Source organism: Eschrichtius robustus, chromosome 2 (genome assembly GCF_028021215.1).
Source record: "Eschrichtius robustus isolate mEscRob2 chromosome 2, mEscRob2.pri, whole genome shotgun sequence".
Lineage (NCBI taxonomy): Eukaryota > Metazoa > Chordata > Mammalia > Artiodactyla > Eschrichtiidae > Eschrichtius > Eschrichtius robustus.
In genome coordinates, this window is record NC_090825.1 from 123,094,454 (window position 1) to 123,105,465 (window position 11,012).

Below are 11,012 nucleotides of genomic sequence, written 5' to 3' on the forward strand. Positions count from 1 at the left end.
TGTATTTACCTGTAAAACTATGATGGTTATAAGAAGAGTACATGACCAGGCAAAGTAGATATTATATAATAATTAAAAGGGAAGAATGGTAAGACGGATGAAATATAGAATATACTTGTTGCTGATGAGGATAAAAGGATATTTATTCAAATGAGATACTGCTGGATAGGGATAAGAGAGGAAAGAAGAAATTATTAATTAATTTCAATATTGTTGAGGAACCAATAGAAAATAACAAAAATAAGATGGGGGGGATGGAGTTTATTTTAGTTTTAGTATAAAAGTAACCATTAAAATAAAAATAAAACCTTCCTAAATACCAAATACATTTGAGAGAGCAAATAAGTGAAACACCAGTGCTATAAAACACTTGTATTTGTATAACAAAACAATATGAAGTGAAAACAATAGCGTGCAAGAGTATATGTGGTATACTAATATTTGAATAAAAAAGGCAAAAATGAGGATATATGTGTGTATATGCATGCACGTATACATATATATTATTTGCTTATTTTTGCAATTAAGAAAGGATAAACCAGAAACTTATGCACAGGGGTTGAAGAAAACTACTCTGAGTTATATTTTATATAGTTTTAACTTTTTAACTATGCTACTGTTTTACGTATTCAAAAAATTAAATTAGCTCTTGCTTTGGCAGCATGTATACTAAAATTGAAATGATACAGAGAAGATTAGCATGGCCCCTGCACAAGAATGACATGCAAATTTGTGAAGCATTCCATATTTTTGTTATGGATGTTAACTAAACTTTGGTAATTGTATCAATATATACATATACCAAGTCATTACGTTGTATACCTTAAATTTACAAATCTTATATAGCAGTTATATCTCAATAAAACTGGAAAAAAATTAAGAAGCCCACTATCACAAAGAAAAAAATTAAGTCAACAAGGAAAGGAAAACTCTAACACTGAATATAAAGAGAAACAAATGAACCTATTTCGAGGTTAAAAGTTTTTTTAACAGATCTTTTTACCTTTAGTGGGCTATATTCTAGGGATGAAAAAAAGCACTGCAAACAATCTGGAACTTTATTGGTAGATTTGTTGTTGGTAGTGGTACTGATACAGTAATTCTGATATATTGGGTGTATTGTAGGGAGGAGCAAATGAGTAAATATATTGATGTTGGATTGAAAACCAGGTTCTCAATGTGGGAGAAAAGAGATAAAAATATGGACTGGGAGGAAAAGAGGAAGAATCCTGTGGTGTTGGATTGGAGTTGGGGGCTCAAGATAAATTTACGATTTAAAATCAAACATACTTCCTGGCTCTGTCCACTGAAAGGACCTAGACACAATGACACCCCAATAGCAATGAGCACTCTTACCACCCAGTTTTTGCTTTCTATGAACTACTTCTCACTAAAAGTAATCAAGTTATCTTGGGGAAATGGCTGATTCTAGGTCTGAATCAAAGGAAAGTACAAAATGATCTTGGGGTTTCCTCTGCTAGAGAGCAAAGAAGTGCTCAAACAATGATGGGGTTATGTCTGAAGGACAGAGACCAGCTGGAAGGGGCTCCCACCTTGAAGGGGCCAAATTTGGGACAAACTGAGAATCGAAAAGAAAATTAGTGGTAATGAAAAATCTGAGTTCATAATAATACTCAAGGAAATTAAAAAGTGAGTGTGAGGGAAGAGAAAGCTCTTTTCCTTAAGCAGTAGAATGCCAGCTAATAAATGTAGAGAGGAAATGATAAAATTCAAAACAATGTGATCTTTGTAATCACATAGTTGATTCAGGCAAGGTTTACTAATGGCTGCTAAAACATTGGGTGAAAGTTGTTGGGGAACAAGATATTCTCAAAGTACTATCCCACAGATTACTTATTAATTGTAAAGACATCTTTTCAAACTCTTTATAATGGAGAATTCTAGCAGATAGCACCTTAATCAACTGATTAAACTTAGCACGACCAATAATAGGACACAGTGGCTTCCTGTGCCTCTTGTGATGTGCTAAGAAGGACCCAACATCACCTCTGTAGAGTTTTTGCTAAAAATCTTTAATGAAATCTAATTCTGAAGAAACAACCAGATAAAAACAACTGGCCTGAAAGTGACAGGAAAAACCAAAAAAAAAAAAGCAGAAGAGCTGTTTTAGAATAAAGGAGACTGGACCAAACAAACCAAAAAAATGCTCCAAAGGACATTACTGAGAAAACTGAAGAATTTAGTAAGATTTTTATATTAGAGAATAATCAGTGTTAAATCTACTATAATGACAGTTTGGTTATATAGGAAAATGTTCTTGTTTCTTAGGAGATAAATGCTGAAGTACTTTGGGGTGAAGCTTCATAAATTCTCTAACTTACTTTCAAATGGTTCAGTGAAAAAAATACCCTCATAAATATGGAAATATTATACAATGAACATATACAGCATTTAGCTGCATATGTTAACAATCTAGGTGAGGGACATTTCAGTGTTCACCGTATTATTTCCTCAACTTTTCTGTAGGTGTAAAAATTTTCATAATAAAAGTTTGGGGCAGGGGAATAAACACATGGATTGGAGGTAGGTGTGTGACAGGATAGCCAGCTAGTGACCTGGAACCTGAGTGACCTGGCCTGAAAAGATGAGCTATATTGTATCGGTCAGGATCCTTTTGGCTTCATGTAACAGGATACTGGAGTCAAAGTAGCTTAAACTGTAAGGATACCTAATTATCTCATGTAACAAGAAGTTTAAAGGTACATGGCTCTGAGGTTGGTTAATTTGTCAGCTCGAGGCTTTGTAGCCCGATTCTGCCAGTTCCCCTCTAAGTCTCTTGGCTTTACTTCATGGTTGCAAAATGGCTGCCATGGCTTCATATATCATGTCCTCACATGACATATCCAAAGTAGGCAGGAAGGGGATGGACTAGCTCCTCCTTGGGCTTTGCCTTCTTTTATCAAGGATAAAATTCTTTCCATAAGCCTCCCAAGAAGATTCCTTTTACATCTCATTGCCCTTAACAAACCAATTCTGGTTCATCACCTTGGGTTGTTCACCTGAACAAAACTGATTGGGAGGGATGATTGTGGGATGGGCAGCCAATAGTGTTTTGCCACATGAGCCAATCAGACTCTCTTGCTCAGAAATCTGAGCCAAGAAACCCAGCCTGGGTTTGCTGTTAGTGAATGGACAGCAAACCAGAAGTTGAGTTGAGGCCATGACACACCAGGCCATGTACAAGCTAAGGTTATGACAAGAAAAATTCTATAGAGAGGGTGAGGAAGCCATTTGGTAGAGAAAGGAGAATGGCGCACATCTGCAGAGGTGGGTGGAGCTGCCCTGAGGGATAGAAACAGTTCCCTAAACTGCCTAGATCCCTGATGTTTTCTGGTTATGATTTCACTTCCAGGCTAGAGAGAATGTACCAGTTAGACTCAGAAAAAAGCAAACAAACAAAAACTGCCTTAGCACAAAAGAGGAATTAGTTATCAATGTCTTTCCTACCCAAGGCAGGAAGTTTACCCTGTCCTTAGGAAGTACTGGAACCAGAAAGGGCCAGAATGAGGTGACTTCTGTCTGCCTCTTCCTCTGTGTTTCTCCGTAGTTTATTGCATTTTTTTTTTGGAAGTATAGTTGATTTACAATGTTGTGTTAGTTTCAGGTGTACAGCACAATGATTTAGTTATATATATATTCTTTTTCAGGTTCTTTTCCATTATAGGTTATTACAAAATATTGAGTATAGTTCCCTGTGCTATACAGTAGGTCCTTGTTGGTTATCTATTTTATATATAGTAGTGTGTATATGTTAATCCCTACCTCCTAATTTATTCCCCATCCCTGTAGTTTATTTCATTCTTATCTCTGCAGTAGGATATCTGTGCTTCGTGTTCCCCATGTTATCATACATCCGCCCACACCTTCTAAATTTGCGTTTAAGTTTTGTCCCCCTGAAGAACCCAGCTGGTACTCAGTCCCTGGGTCCTAGTTTCAAATTCCCAAAGGAAAGAAGCTGAGAGACCTAAGTTGGGTCAGATGTCCAATCTGCCCAGTCCATAGGCTTCAGGTCACAACACACAAGCATGGGATAGTGAGGAGCAGAACTAGGAGAAAGGGGTCATTGACTCAGGCTGGAAAGACACCCCAAAAGATTTCCACCATGATCCTTAAAAGAATGGCTTTCAAGATTGGGGGGATAGGGACTTCCCTGGTGGCGCAGTGGTTAAGAATCCGCCTGCCAATGCAAGGGACACGGGTTCAAGCCCTGGTCCGGGAAGATCCCACATGCCGCGGAGCAACTAAGCCTGTGCGCCACAACTACTGAGCCTGCGCTCTAGAGCCCTTGAGCCACAACTACTGAGCCCTTGAGCCACAACTACTGAAGCCCGCACGCCTAGAGCCCGTGCTCTGCAACAAGGGAAGCAGCCACCTCAATGAGAAGCCGGCACACCACAACGAAGAGTAGCCCCCACTCACCGCAAGCAGAGAAAAGCCCGCGTGCAGCAACGAAGACCCAACGCAGCCAAAATTAAATAAATAAATACAATTTAAAAAAAAACAAAAAAAGATTGGGGAGTAGGAATTTGCCCCCCAGGGACATTTTGCAACGTCTGAAAACATTTTTGGTCATCACAACTTAGGGGATGAGTACTACCTGTATCTAATAGGGAGAAGCCAGGGACGTTGCTAAAATCCTAGAATGTTCTCACAACAAAGAATGATCTCATCCAAAATGTCCATAGTACCGAGGTTGAGAAACTCTGCCTCCCTTTTGATTCTAGTAACTGTTCTTTCAATCAAGTGGAGCATCTGTACCCACAGAGCACACACCCAGGCCTGGTAAGTCACAGGGCTCAGTAAATATTTGTAGGGCAGAGATCAAATGAAAACACCATCCTGAGATTCTGTGGATGCTGATTCTACCGCTGATTACCTGGATTCAGGGTGCATTCTTGGTGAAGGAGCCCACAAAGGCAGGAGATGCCGAGGTTCCTGCCCTGGGTGGGGGATTGTTAAAAAAAAAGGGAAGGGCTTCCCTGGTGGTGCAGTGGTTGAGAGTCTGCCAGCCAACGCAGGGGACACGGGTTCGAGCCCTGGTCTGGGAAGATCCCACATGCCGCGGAGCGACTAAGCCCGTGAGCCACAACTACTGAGCCTGTGCATCTGGAGCCTGTGCCCCGCAACGAGAGAGGCCGCGATAGTGAGAGGCCCGCGCACCGCGATGAAGAGTGGCCCCCGCTTGCCGCAACTAGAGGAAGCCCTCGCACAGAAACGAAGACCCAACAGAGCCAAAAAGAAAGAAAGAAAGAAAGAAGCTTTCATTTAAAAAAAAAAAAGAAAGAAAAATCAACCAGCTTTAAAAAAAAAAAAAAAAAAAGGGAAGATGGAATAAGCAGAAACAGATCCAAGCAGAAGACACAACTAGAAACACACACACAACTTGCTCTTACAAATGCTCAAAACATAAACAGCAGCTGCCTAGCTGGTACCTGCCCCTCCCCAAGCACCATAAGGGAGAGCCGTAAATCCTTATGTCCCAAACAGCTGTCGGTGATGACAGGGGCGTCTTTTTTTCCACGCTAACTTGTCTGGCAGGGAGGTACAGGCTCCAGGCCATTGGGTTTCTTTTTGGCTTAGTCAGTACAACATCTGCTATCATCTCCTAAGGAGCATTGTCCCTGGAATCTTAAAACAAACAAACAAACAAACAAAACAAAAAACCTGTAAATGACTCAGAGAGGAGAAGGCTTCAGGAATAAGGAGAAGAAAGAAATTTTAAGGCAAGACATTTCCCTGAAATTCCTGATAAACTCGACGCTGCTATTTGGCAAAGGGGAATACGTTTTCCAAAGTTTCTGGAGGAAACCCCAGAAATTAGATAACTTAGCGTCTTTGCTGCCCTCTACTGATTAGGATGAAGGCTAGCAGGGGGTTCGAGATGGAGAGCGGTGTTTCAGTGGATTGCTTCATTCCTTCATTTAATTTTCAACACATATTTACTGTGTATAAGTATACTTTGCCTATACCCTGTGCAGGTGCTGTGCTAAGCATTAGTGCAACGGTAAAAAAAATACATGTCCCTGTTCTCCTGGGATGTACGTTCTAACAAATGAGACAGACTATGTGAAAGTCAACAAATAAGAAACATTTGAAGTTTGTTCAGAGGGCTCTGAAAGCACTTAATGGGCAATTTAAGATTCGGGGGCTGGGAGGTGACACGTGAGCTGAGACTGGAAGGTTGAGACAAACTCAGCTGAGCTGAGAGAAGAGCCCAGGGCTCTGCGGGCAGATTGAGAAGTGGGTCCCTGAACATGGCGTGGGAGCAGGGGCCAGTGGGGAGGGAAGGCCAGAGGGGCGGGTAGGGGCTGGGTCATGCAGGGACCCTGCAGTCTGCGAAGGAACTTGGATTTTCTTCTGAATAAATCTTACCCAATAGAGGAAGCTGTTGAAAGGTCGCTGTTTTTGTTTTTAAAAGATTATTCTGGGACTTCCCTGGTGGTCCAGCGGTTAAGACTCTGCACTCCTAGTGCAGGGGGCCCAGGTTCGATCCCTGGTCGGGGAACTAAGATCCCACATGCTGCAACTAAGCCCCTGCAACTACTGAGCCCGCGTACAGCATCGAAGACCCAGCACAGCCAAAAAAATAAATAAATAAAATTTAAAAAAGATTATTCTTTCAGTAGGACATTTTCACTCTAGGATTTCCATAAAGTTTTTTCCAGAAATATCAGAAAGTTTACAGGTGCGTACATGAAAGAAATAAGTAAACATCTAGAGGATCACTGTCTCCGGTGTGGATCATGGAAGGTAGGGCAGGGGACAAGCCTAGGAGGCAGAGCCAGGCGGGGGCTGTGTGGGAGGTAGGCTGGACCAGACTGGTGCCGTGGACATGGGCAGAAATGGATGGACAGAAGATGCCTTTGGGAGCTGCACCTTCAGGACCCACTGATGAGTCAGACGTGGCAGAGGATGACTGACAGCTGCCAAGACTACGAGGGCACGCCGATCAGCCGTGACACGCGATTGAAGAAATGTGGCACCTGCAAGGCTCCGATCCGGGCTCTTTGCGGGCCCGGGGGCGAGGACCATTACTCGCAAGCCTTTGCTCTCTCCTTGTGCTCGGCCTGGGTGACTATACCTGACAGGTCTCAGGGAGGCAGCCCTCATAAAAATGGCTGTAAAGCCTTTTGCTAATACGCAGCCTCCCATAAATGTCAGGGGATGAGAATTACAGCCCCCCAGGCTCATCAAAGAGAGAGGGGGCTGCAGCTCGAGGAAGCCACAGCGACTGTAAGGGCACTGAGCTGTCTTTCCAAGCTGTATTTTAGTGTCAGGGAAGATGTGACCAGAGGAAGTGGAGTGCTAGCCGAGGCCAAAGTGGCCCAGAGCCTTTCTTGTAAGTTTAGTTATCAAATCTGTCTGCAGAGCTCCTCTTCACTCAGCCCAGGGCTTCTTCAAGGTGAAGTGGGGCACAGTCTTCACTTGTACCTATTCAGCCAGGAGGAGTGGGGATGTTAGGGAACCTGGCCTCGGGGCAGCCTCTCATTCTGGGAAGTAAACAACATACTGTTTCCCACCTTTTCCAACCCTTGACCCACCTGTCAGCTAATTAGTACCTAGCGCCTAGGAGTGTTCCCCTGCTCACCAGCTGTCTGGCGGTCCTTTGATGCACCGCATATGTCTCACAGCCCTGACCCCAAACTCCCTTTCTTTCTCCCCTTTTATTTCTCTCTTTCTTTAATATGCACTCAACATACAGCTAAAAATCACTGGGATCATATGATAAGCATGGCATTGTGTTGGGGTCCTGGAAACTGGGCTGGGGAGGGTGGGTAAAGAAATATGATATGAAGACCCTATTCAGAAGAAGTTATTCATCTAGCTGGCTGCCAGCTGGATGAGTAACTTCCGGGAGCACAGACGCACTGAAAAAGTAGAACAGTAACAAGTAATGGTGGCTAACATCTCTTCCAAGGGCAGACGGAAAGCCAGGTACCTGCCAGGGGCATTGTCTCAGGGGGTCCTCATGATAACCTTATGAGGTGAGTACTATTGCCATTCTTGCTTTCAGATGAGGAGGCTGAGGCTTGGGGAGGTGGTGACTTTTGCAGGGTGACAGCTAGTGAGTGATGGAACCCTTTCTTAACCCAAGTCTGCCTGATCCTGAAGCCTGTGCACTACTCTGTCTCTGGCCCATCAATTAGATTAACAGGAGATTACTAATAGCATGGGGGATAATCTACATGCCGCTCCATTTCTGAGGCCATGCTGCCTTTTGTTTTTCCCTAACTTCTACACACTTGTGCACACAAACACACACACACATACACCCCTTGATCCATACCCCCATCCTGACCCTAATTTTTTGGACCCTAATGGCATTTTTGACATTGAATCAAAATTATACCAACACTGTTACATGTTCATTGAGAAAGCATTTTCAGGATCAAAGTCCAATAAATCATAAACCCCAATAAATAATCCTCCCCCCAAACACCAATACTTTTCTGGATCAGTTTTCTGTATTAGACAGTATTTTTTCATTTTTTGCTATTAGTTTTTTTATTTACTAAAGTTTCTTTTTTAAAAAAATTATTTATTTATTTATTTATTTTTGGCTGCATCGGGTCTTCATTGCTGTGCACAGGTTTTCTCTAGTTGCTGCGAGCGGGGGCTACTCTTCGTTGTGGTTCGTGGGCTTCTCACTGTGGTGGCTTCTCTTGTTGCGGAGCATGGGCTGTAGGCACGCGGGCTTCAGTAGTTGTGGCTTGCAGGCTCTAGAGTGCAGGCTCAGTAGTTGTGGCACGCAGGCTCAGTAGTTGTGGCGCATGGGCTTAGTTGCTCCGCGGCATGTGGGATCTTCCCGGGCAAGGGATTGAACCCGTGTCCCCTGCGTTGGCAGGCGGATTTTTAACCACTGCTCTACCAGGGAAGTCCCTAAAGTTATTTCTGACAGAATTAGTTCTTCATTTAAATTTCAGAGTGAAGATTTGAGTCATCCAGCAGTTCTGTCTGCATCAAATTTTACCAATTGTTATACAGTTGTGTGAAGTTTCTTCAATGACTGTTATTTCTACCAGGCTCAACTTTCCTGGCTCAAATTTTGCAGATTTGCACTTTAAGATTTGATCTTCAGTCAATTTTTAGTCAATATCACATTTTACTACAATGCAATGATAGCTACTTTCAGTTTCAATTTGTATTGGTTATTTTTACCAGAAATATCCATTATGAATTGGACACCAGACTAATAGTTTGTATTTATTACTTAGCTAACCTGTGAGAAAATTGAGAGCAGATTATGCAACAGAGAGAGCCAGGTAAAACAGAGAGAAAGATTCAGACATGAGAGATAAAGACAGCAAGAGGAGGTCAAATAATAAGAAAAAATATTATACTTATAGAAATGGTAATAGCTAATGTTTATTGAGCACTTACTATGAGCCCTGTTCTAAACACTTTAAATGGGCTTACATTCATTTAACCCCCACAGAAACTCTGCGGAGATACAATTATTATTATTATTTCCATTTTAAGATGGGGAAACTTTGGCACAAAGAGTGGAAATAAATTGTCCCAAATTATGCAGCAGGTAAAAGGCAGATCCAGGATTCAAACCCAGGCAACCTGTGACAGAGAAGCTGCAGCAGTCCTTGGATATTGCTTGCTTACTTCTTGGTATTGCAGAATTGAAACATCCCCTGGAACAAAATGGTGGGGTGAGTCAAAATGTCCTTCTTCCATCCCATGCTTTGCTGCTACCTGAAATGCCCACCACATTGTCTGTGCCTAATACAATCACATGCTTCCTACAGGGGAGCTGGCCTGACCTCAGGGAGGAGGGGCCACTGCCCGCAGGGCTGGGTCTCCTTACCCTCTGCTGGGCTTCCCAGCATCTGAGCTAATCCCTGTTGGAAATTTTATCATCTGTGCTGCAGTTTTTGCTTCTTAGTCTTCCTCAACTAGACCATAAGCTCCTTGAGGGCAGGAGCTGGGTCTCATTATACTGTTTCCATTTACAAGTGTAGAACTGTACAAGTTAGAAAGGCTATGAATGAATGTGTCATTTCACTAATAGTGAATTCCACTAAAAGTGATTTGTTTTATTATTTACTTTTTAGTATGATTACTTTGGCCTAACAAGTTCTTCTGCATAAAGGGACCTGTGACCTTTCATGTTAGTTCTGGAAACTTCCTAATTCATATCTCATGAAGTTTTGATGTTCTGATGCAAGTGACTGGGCTGTGGGTAAACTATTTAATTTCCACATTCCTCCGTTCTGTTTCGTTCTAAAAATCCTACAGTATCTGGTTAACAAGGAAATTTGAATATGATAAAGAGAGTCCAAACCCAGCAAGTCTATTTAGAATTTATGTCTGTGACTATAACTATATACTTGATCTTTAAGGTTGGAGAGTTTATCCCTATGTAACCCAGGCTGCCCCAGTTAGAAATCTTAATGTGGCCTAAAATTCCCCACCTGTCCCACACTCAAATCCAATCACTCACCTAGTTTTGTTGATTCTACCTTTTAAATAGCTCCTGCTCTGGGGCAGTGCGGGAACCAGCAATCTGTCAGGTGAGGTGCCCCAGAGGAGGTAGAGCACACGTGCATCTCACGAGGTCAGGCATGAAAGAGGGCTGGCGGAAAACAGCGCCGGCGAAGGGAGACTGTCGGCATGGCCTTTGACATAAGGGGTGAAGTAACAGATTAGATATGAAAGCTAGTCATCTTCCTTCAACATGTGTCACTTTGCTGCCTTCCCTTCTCTTAAATTGTCTTCACTTAGCCATTAGCTTCAGCAATGCGGATCTTCGGGGGCTGAGGCTTGTATAACTGACCATTTTGCATTTCAACAATCATAATCTCATTGAGATTTAAGAACCCTTGGGAGTTCCCTGGTGGTCTAGTGGTTAGGATTCGGCACTTTCACCGCGGTGGCCAGGGTTCAATCCCTGGTCCGGGAACTGAGATCCCTCAAGACGCACAGGTGCGGCAAAAAAAAAAAAAAAAAAGAAATAGGAAAAAAAAAAAACCAAAAAACCC

The 11,012-nt window shown here is 42.6% G+C and overlaps 2 non-coding genes across 2 annotated transcripts; both read left to right on the plus strand.

Annotated features, from left to right (window-relative positions):
• The first annotated feature begins 649 nt into the window (after nucleotides 1–649).
• LOC137760409 (U6 spliceosomal RNA) lies at nucleotides 650–752 on the plus strand. The gene has a single exon (XR_011073353.1). It is a non-coding gene; the product is annotated as a U6 spliceosomal RNA (small nuclear RNA).
• A 5,701-nt stretch (nucleotides 753–6,453) lies between these two features.
• TRNAR-CCU (transfer RNA arginine (anticodon CCU)) lies at nucleotides 6,454–6,526 on the plus strand. The gene has a single exon. It is a non-coding gene; the product is annotated as a tRNA-Arg (tRNA).
• Nucleotides 6,527–11,012: the final 4,486 nt, after the last annotated feature.